Here is a 14,848-nt window from a genome sequence, read left to right on the forward strand (position 1 = left end):
CACTCCGCCTATCTTACTAATCAGAATGGGTGGAGCTTTTAAACTTATCCAACTCCGGAAGAGAGGCGTCCTGGTAACGGTTCCACTAATACCTGTTAATAGCAACTGGAGCTCTTTGTGCTTCAAATGTCCCACATACTAGAACTCAATGACCTGGTTGCCAGATGTCCTGGGAGGGTTCCTACGGTGCTTGCATCCTAGGAGAACTACTGCTGGGTGGTTCCAGCCTGATTAGGTCGCCAGGCACAGTGCCTCACCTCTCCGATCCAAGACCAAATCTGAACAATATGGAGAGGAGAACAAATACCACGAGTTTGCGAAAGGAGACAGTTCTCAGAAAAAGTTGGGGTTTTTTTTCCTCTTTTGTGTTGCTAAATGCACACCTTAATACCTACGTTATAAAAAAACGGGAAAGAGCACCATAAGGAAAAGGGATTTGAAAAGAGCAGGAAAGGAAGGGGCTGCTTGGATGAGCTTGGGGCCAAAGGGAACATGGGGGGATGGGGGGAGGGGAGGGAGGCAGGGGAGAGGATGGCCTAGTTGAAGGGAAGGGGCAGAAGCAAAGGGACTGTCAGTCCTTCGCTTGACCTGCCAGAATGCAGTTTCTATCACTTTTCTTCCCCAAATCCAGCCCAAGTCTGCTAGTTAGCAGGAGCACATGACTTAACCTCTGATTTTCTTCATGTCAGCTCAGCTTTCCCTGGGTAGTGACAAGAAAAAGAAACCCTCCTAATTCCCAAGGCTCAGCTTCACCACTAGATGACACGCCTCCTTCTCTCTCAAGATCTAGAAGCCCAAACAGATATTTCAAAGCTTTTTTTTTTTTTAAATCACGTAACCAGGACATTCTGAACTCCCAAATTCCTACTTCTTCGACCATATCCATCCTCATAATCCAAACCAATTTTTTAAAAATATGTCATGGAAAAAGCTGTGCTTTGGAACCTAACAGTTGATATTAGTTATCTATCACTATGTAACTAATGACCCCAAAATTTAACAGCTTTTAAGCAATCATAACAGTATCTCCTATTTTCTATGGGTCCAAAATTTAGGAGCCAATTAGCTGCATAGTTCTGGCTTGAGGGCTCTTGGGAGATTTCAGTCAGGGTATGGGCTGTAGTCATCTGAAGGCTAGGCTGGTGCTGGAGAATCCACTTCCAAGATAATTCACCCGCAAGTACTTGTCCACAAAAGGCCTCAGTTCCTCCCTATGGGTCTGCCCCACAGGCTACTTGAGTATCCTTACAGCATGGCTACCGGCTCCCCGCCTCCCTCCTCCAGCACGCGATCCTAGAAAAAGAAGGGTAGAAGCTGCAATGTCTTTTATGATCCAGCTTTGAAAGTCATTCACCGTCATCTCTGCTACACTCTACTAAGTGCTCAGTCAGACCTAGTTAATGTGGGAGGGGAACTACAGAAGCGCATGAATACCAGTAGGCAAAAATCACAGGGGCCATCCCCAGTGGCTGAACGTCAACCTCCAGAACTGTGAAAATAGATATCTTATTCACCCTAAGGAAATTAATACAGTTGGATAAAAGGTGGCCCGTGTTATATAGTGGCAGAACATTTGACAGCGGTGTTGCCTGAGGTAATGTTAAAACTGGAAAGGGTATCTAATGAAAAATAGAAAGGCTATTTAATGATCTTGTGGATGTGACTAAGGAGATGTCCAATCAGAATGCTGAAATTGCCACTGGCTTTTTCTGTTTGTCGAAGACAAAGTACAAGAAGTCAGTTGAATTAAAGAAGAAATTGTTCAATTTTCAGGAAGACTTTAGAGGGACTATAAAGGAACCAAGAATTGCTAGTTCAAAAATTCCTATTTCTAATCCCTCGTCTCTCCCAGTTTAAGACTCTCAAAGCAGGATAGGGACTAATAGCAAAGATTAAATTCGGCACATTTCAAGTAAAGTATGACTTCGGGATAAAAATTACCTCAAGATTTTTTTCAGCTCAGGGAACAGATGTAAGATTGAAGAGTATGCTTCAGATACACTCCCAATTAGACAAAAAGGCTCTATGATTTTTTAAAAATATATTTTATTGATTTTTTACAGAGAGGAGGGGAGAGTGATAGAGAGTTACAAACATCGATGAGAGAGAAACATCGATCAGCTGCCTCCTGCACATCTCCTACTGGGGATGTGCCCACAACCAAGGTACATGCCCTTGACCGGAATCGAACCTGGGACCCTTCAGTCCGCAGTCCACTTAGACAAAAAGGCTCTATGATTTTTAAAAAATATATATTTGTATTAATTTCAGAGAGGAAGGGAAAAGGAGAGAGAGATAGAAACATCAATGATAAGAAAGAATCACCAATTGGCTGCCTTCTGCATGCCCCACACTGGGGACTGAGCCCACAACCCAGGCATGTGCCCCAACCAGGAATCGAACTGTGACCTCCTGGTCTACAGGTCGACACTCAACCACCAAGCCACACCAGCCCTTAGGCACTGGCTTCAAGTGAATTCCATGAAAGGTTCATGATTTGTGGTAGCTGGGAGCTGGTGAGGACTGTGGTGGATAGTCTCCAAGATGCCTGCCATTAACTGTGTCCCTCCCTATAGATCCACGCTGCATAATATACCAAGAGGTGAGGTCTAATTCCCCTCTTCTTGGATATGAGCTGGACTTAGTGTCATTTGGCAGGAGTGACAGCCTGGGATTTCTATGGCCAAGTCATAAAAAGTTTTACAGCTTTCATCAAGATTTCTTGGGATTCCCACTCTTTGAATTTTGCTGTCATGCTGTGAGAAGTTCAACCCACACGGAAAGGCCATGTGGAGAGAGAGAACAGGCTGTCCAGACCCCAGCTGTTTCAACCATACCAGCCCAGACATCGCACAAATGAGTGAAGGAGCCGTCTTGGACATTCTGGTCTCAGCAGACACTACATGGCAAAGAACCAAAACTCCAGACATATCACCCAAGTCAAGCTGTCCCTGCCATCTCCAGCCATTTGAGCCAACTAGCTAAGCCCCACACATTGGGAGATGAAGACAAACCATCCCCTCTGTGCCCTGCCCAGACTTCCCACCTACTAAAGCATGAGCCCAATAAAAGCGTTCATGTTTTATGCCACTAAGTTTTGAATAGTTTGTTATGTAGCATTAGGTAACCAAACAACAGTGACAAGATAATGTTTCCTTCCAGAACCCATCAAAGAGGATTCTAGCTTAGCCTACTCAGACTCTTCCCCTCCCCTGTCTTCGAACAAGAGTCCTACCTAACCAGACCAGTTCTTGAGCTGTTTTTTGGGCATGTGTTTTTAATATGTCTTTGTTTATTTTGAGAGAGAGAGAGAGAGAGATCAACATGAGAGAGAAACACCAATCCATTGCCTCCCATATGCACCTCGATCAAGAATCGAACCCTCAACCTGGGTATGTGCTCTGACAGAGAATCGAACTGGCAATCTTTTAGTGCATGGACGATGCTAAACTAACTGAGCCACCAGCCAGGGCTGTTGTTATTGCTGTTGTTGTTGTTTTTTGTCATGGAGAATTAGAAAGAAGAGAGAATAAAGACCACAATGCAGGTTTTTTAGGGGAAGGGACAGTTGAGAAGAAAGGAAAAGCAGCTGTAGAGTGTGAAGGCAGAGGTGAGAAAAGGGGGATTCTAGGAGATCTCATGGGAGACTGGCAGCTCTACTGTGTTTGAAAGGCAATTCCTTTGGCTGGGTGGCCTATGCTCTTTCACTCAGGACTAGCTCAGCCAGGGCTAACATTCACGGCTTTCTGCGTCTTACAAATGAATGGCATCCTCCCCCTCCGCCTGTGGATTGCATTTCAGACTATCCTGTGTTTTCCTGCTAATGATGCAAAGTATGGGCTGGTAAGTGAGTGTACACAGGTGAGCATGCTGCTGCTGTTAGGGACAGGGAAGCCCTAACAGAGTGACAATGAGTCTGAGTCCTGAAGGGTGCGTTGCAGCTAACTAGGCAAAAATCGAGGGAAGAACCTTACAAAGAACAGCCTGGACGAAACACCGTTTAGTCAAGAAACCCCAGGGAAGGCCAGTATGACTGGAGTGTGGAGAACAATGCTGAGCTGGGAGGAGAAATTGGAGAGGTCGAGCATCCGAGGCCTCATAAGACAGGAGCTCTGGGCTCGTCAGTTAACTCTGCAGAGCTCCTGCCTTCCCCCAATGTCTGAAATACCCGGGAATCAGTGGGCGCAATCTGGCAGCAAGAAGCACACACGCTGACCGATTATGCCTGACGTCGGCAGATGTGGGAGTGGTGTCCCCAACACTGGCCACTCAGCAGCCGATAGCATCCTCACTGCTACCATTACCCATAGCTTTCCCAGGGACAAGAGGAAGCTTCTGGTTCCACGGGAAGTGTCATAAGCCCGTCCCCGGGTTTAAGCAGAGAGTCCAGGCTGCCTCGAGTCCACAGAGCCAGGTGAAATTGCAGTCTCCTCAACTGGCCCGTCTGCCTCCCGGGACTGGGTTATTGTGGGGAACAAATAACAGCTGTGAACTCGTAATCACTAAAGCCCATCCAAGGGGGAGGGGCAGTGGGAATGAGCAAGAAGGAGAATAGAGTTCTGATGCCGATTAGAACAAAGCTTCTGAGGCCCGAGGGGTGGGTGGTTTGCTCAAGATGCAAAAGCAGCAAAATCTGACCTTTTAATTATCAGTGTGACAGGGCTCACTCTGAAAGCCTCTCAGACTTCACTAGCTGAGCCCAGCGTTTTACGGAAAATCCCAGTTTAATGATCTGTCACTGAGACTGCGGCAGGATGGGGAGAAGCTAGGAAAATTCCTTGGCAAGTAGAGTAGGGAAACCGAGATAGATAGACAGCAGTTTGCAGCCCTCTAGTAAATACCATTTTCCCTAAACACAAAGACACTTAAGAGGAAATGGTTTGGCCCTGGACAGTGTGGCTCAGTTGACTGAGCTTTGTGCATACGGGAGGCAACTGATCCATATTTCTCTCACATCAATGCTTCGCTCTCTCCCTTCCTCTCTAAAATCTCTGTGTGTGTGTGTGTGTGTGTGTGTGTGTGTGTTTAAAAAAAAAAAGAGTAAATAGTTTCCACTTCTCCCCAATCAGTAGTAAATAGCTTAAATCACCCTACGCAGGGAGACAGATAGCAGAAATGCAATTAGTGCCATTTGCCAACCACGCCCAAGGACAGAGGAAGTTAAGGAAGTACATCTAATTTTGGCACATCAGCATAAAACTGATGAATAGTCTATTGAGACCTTCCCCCTAAGGCCTCCCCTCAAAATGAAGGTCTCTCCCAGGGGCACGCCCTTGCCTTTCCCCTCCCCCACTTCTCCTCTCCCCCCACAGGCATGCATCTCCTAACCATCAAGGGACCCCACAAGGCTTGCAACCAGGGAGGGCAGCAATGGGCAGTGGCAGTTCATCCTGGGCAACCCCCTGAACCTATCCCCAAGGCCCCCTTTTCTCTGACTTTTAAAAAAAATTTATTTCAAAGAGGAAGGGAGAGGGGAAGAGAGAGAGAAACAACAATGATGAGAGAGAATCATCCATTGGCTGCCTCCTGCATGCCCTACACTGGGGACTGAGACCACAACCCGGGCATGTGCCCCGTCCAGGAATTGAACCGTGACCTCCTGGCTCACGGTTGGATGCTCTACCACTTAGTGAGCCAAAGCAGCCCAGCCTAGGCTCATTTCCCCACCTAGTCCTTCTCCTGCTACCCTAGGCCCTTCCTTGTTTCAGGGTCCCCAGCTTTAATAAACATCCTCTAAAATTCAGCTGGACTCATGAAATTTTTCCTGCAGTCAAGAAGCCACACACTACCCGCAGCCCTAGGCCGGCCCCTAGGGCCAGGTCCCCTTTCTGGTAACAACACCAAGGCCAGATCTACTGCCCCACGAGGCATGGAAATCCATCATCCTGACCCACTGAGGACAGGGGTGAGGGTAGGCTTCTCAGAGGTGGAGTGGAGTCTTGAGAATTCGTAGGAGTTCATAGGCAGCTGTAGAAGAGAAGGAAGGGCATTCCAGAAAGTGGTGCAGTAGTATGAAAGAAAGAGGAGGAAAAAGCATGTGGGAGGTGAAGGAGGAGGAGAAATATACAATGGTGGTTTTGATTATGTGATATTGCGATTTATAATAGGAAATATATTTCATCTTTGTTCCTGGCCCAGATCTCCCCAAACCCTTGGAATTCCCTAAGTGGTGAGAGGATAAAGGTGTCTTTTGTTATGTTAATGATATAGCTTTGGAAAGCACCTAAGGGTGCGGATGGTTGACAGAGTAACCTAGGACTACGGGGTTGAAACTTTCAGTCCCACCCCTTTGACCTCTGGGGAGAGGGTGGGGCTGGAGGTTGGATCGATCACTGCTGGCCAATGACGTAATCAACAATGCCCTTGTAATGAAGCCTCCATAGAAATCCGAAAGGACGAGGCAGAGAGCTTCCGGGTTGGTGGACTGGACACTTCCACGTGCCAGGCCTCAAACTCCACGGATACAGAAGCTTCTGTGTCTGGGACCTCCCCCTATGCATCTCTCCATCTGGCTGTTCCTTCCTACCCTTTAATAATGACCTTTGTAATCTAATAAGTAGGCTGGTTTCCTGAGTCCTGTGAGCTGCACCAGCAAATCAAAGATTGGCCCTGGGAACCTCTGATTCTAGCCGGTCGGGCAGGAGCACAGGTAATGATAACCGGTGCTTAGACGCGATTGGCATCTGGAGCCTGGGCAGTCTTGTGAGACTGAGCCCTTCCCTTGTGCGAGCTGATGCTACCGCCAGATAGTGTCAGAGCTGACTCCCGCTGGTGTTGGAGACTTGCTTGGTGTGAGAAAAAGACCCGCACATCAGAACTGGTGTCAGACACATAGGCTAAGAAGCCTGGTCTTTGCAGTCGGAAAGCTGACCCAAGAGAAAGGTGGTTTTCAGGAGAAACTGAATCCAAAAGCCAGGCAGACCCTCCAAATAAGTACTGAAATCTGAAAGGACTAGACAGAGAGGAGAGGAATCTGCAGAAATCAGAGAAAGCGAACAAAGTCCAAACACAAGGGTGGGAGGCAGAGCCTGAAAAGGGGCCTGGTTTGTACCCGGTGCCTGAGGTCAAAAGCAAGAGTGTGACCTGAGGGCTTATGGGTAATGTCCAGTCCAGGTGTGTCATACAAGTAGATGAGGTGAGCAAGAGAAAGCAGAAAGTAAGCTAAAACAAGCGTAGAATCCCAGCAAACACCAAAATTTAAGGAGTGGCTTAAAGAGAGGTTCCTGAAAGAGGCTAAGAAAGTGCCCCAACCCCTAGCACCCTTCTCAGGCCCACTCTCCCTTCATAGTGCCACTCATTCCTGAGCTAATTCATATATATATTAGAAAGAGGGAGAGAAAAATGCATATGCACACTGAGGGAGAAAGAGAAACGTCTATGTGAGAGAGAGAAATCAATCGGTTGCCTCCTGTACACATACAACCTGGGTATGTGCCCTGATAATACGTACCCACACCCCAACTGGGGAGTGAACCCACAACCTGGATATGTGCCCTGGCCCGGAATTGAACCTGAGACCTTTTGGTGTGCACTTCATACACAAAATGTACTTAACAGAAGAAGCAAAGCAGTGCCCTGGCCAGTGTGGCTCCGTTAGTCGGCCTTGTCCAGTGCCCCGAAAGGTTGTGGGTTGATTCTAGATCAGGACACATACCCAGGTTTCGGGTGCACATACCCAAGGGCACATACTCAGTTGAAGTGCATGCAGGAGGCAACCAAATGAAGTTACACTTTCACATCAGTTTTTCTCTCTTCCTCTCTTTTCCTCTCTCTCTCTAAAAAAAAAAAATCAATTAAAAATAAATAGATAGATAAATACAAATTTTAAAACATCATATAAAAAGCCAGAAGAAGCAAAGCAGCCAAAAATATTAACACCTACTTTGAAAATTAATAAGAACTGAAATATATCTTACATTTATCCTCCTTTTGTATTATAACTACCTTTCCATATACTTTTTCAAAACTTTTTACTTTGACACATGGAATTTTGCAAATGTTATAATTAACTTTAATTCTTCTTCCTTTTTAAAATATTTTTATTGATTTCAGACAGGAAGGGAGAGAAGAGAGAGATAGAAACATCAATGATGAGAGAGTTAATCGGCTGCCTCTTGCACGTCCCCTACTATGAATTGAACCTGCAACCTGGCATGTCCCCTGATCGGGAATTGAACCATGACCTCCTGGTCCATAGGTCAATGCTCAACCACTGAGCCACGCCAGCTGGGCTATTATTTTTTTTTTTTTAATGTTCAAAATTTTTTTATGTTTCATGGCCAGTAAGAATGCTGTACACAGGTTTCATTGTACATACTATATCAAACATTTTTTGGAAACATCCTTTTTCTTTGATGTGACAAGCCCTTCCTGATTTTTCCCAGCTCCAAGACATGGAATTGGCTGTGCTTTTAAAAGCCTTGTTTTCTTTTTAAGGAGCATGTTTGAATAAAAAATCTGTTTGTTGCCTGTGCAAATAAATTTGGTAGTGAGTAAAGTTGTTTCCAGGTGATAAACCTGAAGGATATTTTTATTTTTTAAACCCATCATTTTGCATCAAAACTTTCCATTTTTATCCAACTTTAAATTATTTTTGTTCTAATATAAAAATATACTTCCCTAGTATACCACATATTTCCTTAATTTTTTTTAATATATTTTATTGATTTTTTACAGAGAGGAAGGGAGAGAGATAGAGAGTTAGAAACATCGATGAGAGAGAAACATCGATCAGCTGCCTCCTGCACATCTCCTACGGGGGATGTGCCCGCAACCCAGGTACATGCCCTTGACCGGAATCGAACCTGGGACCTTTCAGTCTGCAGGCCGACGCTCTATCCACTGAGCCAAACCGGTTTCGGCAATTTCCTTAATTTTTAACTCCTCACCAAATCTATGATTTGTAACCTTTTTCTTTAAATCTCTATTTAAATCATCTATCATCATTCCGAAATCTCTTCATTGATGCAAATTTGTTTGCATTCTTTTTTTTTGGCCCAAGATAAATTTAGTGCTCAACTGTAAGAAAGACTTTCCAGTTGGCTGTTCTATTCTATAACTTGGCTATTAATAAATGACCTGTTTTCTGCTTCAACTATAATCCTTTTTTGGAAGAATCTAGGTATAAATATAAAATAAATGCACAGTTTAGTGTTGTAATCATATAAAAATTGATAACAAAGCAAATCTGATACATATTTTATGAGTTTTTATTGTAATAAGATAATTAAGCGTGTATGGGAAAAGTTTGCATAAATGACATTAATTATATACCTGAGGTTAGTATGTCAAGGGTTAGATGACGGGAGAGATGGGGAAAGAACAGGAAGCTGCTCTGGGCACCCACTGAACAGTTGCTAAATGGTTTCTTTTTAAAAAAATATTTTTATTGATTTCAGAGAGGAAGGGAGAGAGAGCGAGAAACATCAGTGATGAGAGATTGGCTGCCTCCTGCACGCCCCGCACTGGGGATTGAGCCCACAATCCGGGCATGTGCCCTCGACCGGACTGGAACCTGCGACCCTTTAGTCCACAGGCCTACACTCTATCCACTGAGCCAAACCAGCAAGGGCGCTAAATGGTTTCTTAGCAGCACCCACAGGGCCTGGCCTCCTCAAATCAGCAGAAGGGGCAGGACCACCACCCAAATATAGGCCCAGGAGAGGAAAGGCCCACCTGCATGTTCATCATTGTATCCCTGCGCCTGGTATTATACTGATGCAGAGAAGATGCTCAATACTTATTTGTGAAACCAAGGAAGGAAGGAAGGAAGGAAGGAAGGAAGGAAGGAAGGAAGGAAGGAAGGAAGGAAGGAAGGAAGGAAGGAAGGAAGGAAGGAAGGGAGAGAAGGAGGGAGGGAGGGAGAGAAGGAGGGAGGGAGGGAGGAAGGGAGAGAAGGAGGAAGGGAGAGAAGGAGGAAGGGAGGGAGGAGGGAGGGAGGGCATGCCTAATATATAAGACACATTTTATATTTCCATCACTTCAAACAATTGGGTCAGTATAAAACAGGGGCAGTACAACCAATTATATAATACTAACTGAGCAAAACTTTAAAAAAACATAATTTCAGCCCTAACAGGTTTGGCTCAGTAGATAAAGCATCGGCCTGCGGACTGAAGGGTCCTGGGCTCAATTCCTGTCAAGAGCACATACCCAGGTTGCAGGCTCAATCCCCAGTAGGGGACGTGCAGAAGGCAACCGATCAATGATTCTCTCTCATCATCAATGTTTCTCTCTCTCTCTCTCCCTCTCCCTTCCTCTCTGAAATTAATAATAAAAATAATAAAAAAACCCAAAAAACATCATTTCAGGAAATCTCTGAAAGTTATAGGTATGACAAGTACCACTGATAGAACAAGTAAAGTTTAATGATAAACAGGGTCCGGTCTCCATATACTATATGATTCCATTTGTACGGAATGTCCAGAATAGGCAAATCCATACAGACAGAAAGTAGATTAGTGGCTGCCTAGGGCTTGGAGTAAGGGGGAAATGGAGAGTGACCACGAATGGGTTTCTTACTGGAGTGACAAAAATGTCTAAGATTGATTGTGGTGATGGTGGCACAACTCTGTGAATATACTAAAAACCACTGAATTGTATACTTTAAACGGTGAATTGTATGGTATGTGAATTTTATCTGAAAGCTGCTACAATGGGTGAGCAGCTTGATGCATGTCAGCTCAGGTTTAGAAGGTCCCACCAAATCCCCTGCTTCAGCCAAGAACCCATTATCAATAACCCCGACCTACATCAATATCCTGAAATGGCCCTAACTGGTTTGGCTCAGTGGATAGAGTGTTGGCCTGCGGACTGAAAGGTCCCAGGTTTGATTCCAGTCAAGGGCATGTACCTGGGTTGCTGGCACATCCCCAATAGGAGGTGTGTAGGAGGCAGCTGGTCGATGTTTCTCTCTCATCGAGGTTTCCAACTCTCTATCCCTCTCCCTTCCTTTCTGTAAAAAAATCAATAAAATATATATTTTAAAAAATAACCTGAAATGAACAACCCACAATCTTGGCCAGTATGAGATGGTGTTATTTTAATTTGGGGTGTAGGAAAATTACTGTAATCCTAGAAAACTGTCAACATTAATATTACTTATAAGAATAAGTATGGAGTTAATGAAAGAGAAATTAAATCCGTGGTTTTAATATGTTAAATTAGATTTAAATGTGGCTCTAGCCTTTGTGATTATTTTTGTGTTTCTGTCTGCTTTTTGGTGTGGTAGGATGTTTGAAATGTTCAAGGAATCAGTTTTTTGGGGGGCACTCATGATTATAATTTGGATTGTTTATGGGAATTTAAGTTATGTAGTGATCAATATGACCGACTCCCCAACCTTCATTCCACTTTGGGACAATTCTGAAAAGCCAACTGGCAGTCCCATTCTCCTTGCCCGTGATTGGTTTAGAAATGGGCCGTGCCACAGCGCTGGCCAATGAGATGTGAGTAAAAGTCCAGTGTGGGGCTACTGAGAGAGATTTCCACAGTCCCCAAAAAAGAGAAATAAGAGTCCCACTTCCTCCTCTGAATTGTTGTGTCTTCCTATGATAAGACTGCAGCAGCCACAGTGCTACCAGCCTGAGGGAACTGCCAATCATGGAGAAGGGCGGGACCAAGAGAGGCAGCGAGCAGTGCAGCTGGAGCCGGCGCCCTGCGCCCACAGTCCCGCCACAGGGCGTGGGGATATGTGAGATCATACATTTCCTTGCTGTTGACGCCATTTGAGTTAGGGCTTTCTGTTACTTTCACCCAAAAGAAATATAATTTGTAATCAGGATTTAAATGTAAAATGTCATTTAAGAAATTTTTTTTTAAGTTTTGTTTATTAGGCATTTACATTTGATCATCTGAGCATCAGTTATACTGGAAGTTGTAGAGCGATTTCCTCTGCACACACAGAAGCCCCCACTGGATTTCTTTTTTAATCCTCATCCAAGGATATTTTTTCATTGATTTTAGAGAGAAAGGAAGAGAGAGGGAAAGACAGAGAGAAATATTGATTTGAGAGAAACACATCCATTGGTTGCCCTGACCAGGGAGAAGCCTACAACCGAGGTACGTGCTCTTGACCAGAATCGAACCTGGGACCCTTGTTCCGCAGGCTGACGCTCTATCCACTGAGCCAAACTGGCTAGGGCAAGCCCCGGGGATTTTTAAGAACCTAGAAACATGCAAAGAATCTAATTTCAGAGAGAGTGATCCCCTTGATCCCCATATAAGAACCTTCATGGATGGGTTCTGTTCTGTTCATGAACCAGTGGTAGCATGACCCATGTCTTCAACTGTGGCATTAAATATAAGCTCAGGGAAGGCATATCTGCAGGAATCACAAACACCGATCTGTGTGGTTTCAGGTGGAAGGAGGGAGGTTAGAGAGCCCAAAGGAACACATCCCTGGCAGCTGTGCTATCAGTGACCACAGGGGAGGGACTTCACAGGCCTAGAGCCCCCAGTTCAAAGGCCATCAGGGCCCAGGCAGGTAAACTGAGGGGGGCAGAGGCAGTAGGAAGTGGTGGTCCCACCCACAAGGAGCATCTCCGCTCAGACCCAGATGTAAGAAAATGCAACTTCAGTGTTGCCAGATCTTCCCCTTTCAAGGAAAGCCTGACACCTGGATCATGTGAGTCTATTAATCAAGTTTTAGATTAGGGCAACCAATTCAACTAAAACAAACAAACAAACAAACAAAAAAACAGGCATCGATAGGACGCCATTGTACCCTCAGCCCATAGGCTCAGAGCACATCCATAGAGTGGGCACATGAGAAAGGTGAGACATCTGCCTGTGCTGCCAGGCAGGGCACACATACTCCTCCCACTGGAGCCTCTGAGACCCTCGCATGCTGCACCACACAGCTGAAGATTCGTGATTCATCATGATCGCCCAGCAAGGAGGATTAGCTGCCAGGTGCACCTGCACAGTTGAATGATATCTGTTGCACGAGGCTGGCTAGTGCCGTCGGCTTAAAAGATGAAAGCCGACACACAATTTTCAGTTCAATCCTTGCCAGAACCAATTTGCTATCAGGTTAGCCAGCAATGTGATCAGTTCTATTAAATTTCTTTGCTGTGTTGCTAGGCTTTATACATTAGGACCAGTCATTTAGTTGCAACTGAAAAAAATGAGAGAGAGAGAGAGAGAGAGAGAGAGAGAGAGAGGCTGCTAGTCCAAACGAAACATGAGTCTCAAGAGGGTCTTGTCACACCTCTCGCAGCTCCCCGGCACAGCCAGCACTCGTCGCCCTGTCTGCAGTAGTCACACAACAAACATTCCCTCTTCCTCCCTCCCCCCACCCCCGGCCTGGTCTTTTGAAGATAAAAGAAAACCCAAGGCCTGTGAATGTGTCTGACTCATAGAAAAATCTGCTCATTTCCATGGGTCTATTTGTGTGTTGCAGTATTTTAAAATAAGTGCTATGACACATTGTAGCAGGAGGAACTTAGGTGAGATGTTGAGAACACTGTCCCGACTAACAGATTGTGAAACAGTAGAGCAGGTTGCCAATGGGGAAGTGGAGGCTCCATCTCTGCAGGATTTGTCCGCAGGGTAAACACCTGAATCTCCTGGTCGATGCTATCACTGGTGAGGTGGGAAGCTGGTATTTGGGCCATGTGCCTGCTCCAGGCAGACAGAGCTTTTTTTTTTTTAAGATTTCTTTCTTTAAAAAAATAGATAGATTGATTGATTTATTGATTTTGAGGGGGGCGGGGAAGAGAGGAAGGGAGAGAGAGAATTATTGATGTGTTGTTCCACTTATACTTATGCATTCATTGGTTGATTCTTGTATGTGCCCTGTCGGGGGATCCAACCCTCAACCTTGTGCATATTGGGATGATGCTCTAAACCAGTGGTTCTCAACCTGTGGGTCGCGATCCCTTTGGGGGTCGAACGACCCTTTCACAGGGGTCGCCTAAATACATCCTGCATATCAGATATTTACATTACGATTCATAACAGTAGCAAAATTACAGTTATGAAGTAGCAACAAAAATAATTTTATGGTTGGGTATCACCATAACATGAGAAACTGTATTAAAGGGTTGCGGCATTAGGAAGGTTGAGAACCACTAGAGTCTAAACCAGTGATGGCGAACCTATGTCACCTCTGACACACGAACTCATTTTTTTGGTTGATTTTTTTTTGTTAAATGGCATTTAAATATATAAAATAAATATCAAAAATATAAGTCTTTGTTTTACTATGGTTGCAAATATCAAAAAATTTCTATATGTGACACGGCACCAGAGTTAAGTTAGGGTTTTTCAAAATGCTGACACGCCGAGCTCAAAAGGTTCGCCATCACTGGTCTAAACCAACTGAGCTACCCAGGCAGGGCCAGATCTTCACTCCTTAAAAATATATATATATATTTTTTTTATTGATGTTTTCGAGAGAGAGAGAGAGAGGAAGGGAGGAGAGAGAGAAAGAAACATCGATTAGCTACCTCTTACATATCCCCTACTGGGGATCGAGCCCACAACCGGTGCATGTACCCTGACCAGAATCTAACCTGGGACCTCTTGGTACCTGGGATGATGCTCAAGCAACTGAGCCACAGTGACCAGGGCCAGATCTTCAGTCTTACTAAGAGCTGCCATTTACAAAGAGGCAGCCTGCTCACTGTCCTATGTCCTTTATTTTATCAATTCTCATAGAAACCCAGTCGCATCGATTATCCCCATATTACAGATGAGGAAACTGAACCTCAGAGAGATGAAATAAGCTGCTCACGCTGGCCCTGTTAATAAATGACAGCTAGGGTTAGAACTCGCCTCTGGGTGGCTCTCTATGGGGCCCTGCTGCTGCAGGTCCCTGGGCAGAGCACCCGTGGCTACTTGTGGG

Source organism: Myotis lucifugus, unplaced genomic scaffold (genome assembly GCF_000147115.1).
Source record: "Myotis lucifugus unplaced genomic scaffold, Myoluc2.0 scaffold_61, whole genome shotgun sequence".
Taxonomy (NCBI): domain Eukaryota; kingdom Metazoa; phylum Chordata; class Mammalia; order Chiroptera; family Vespertilionidae; genus Myotis; species Myotis lucifugus.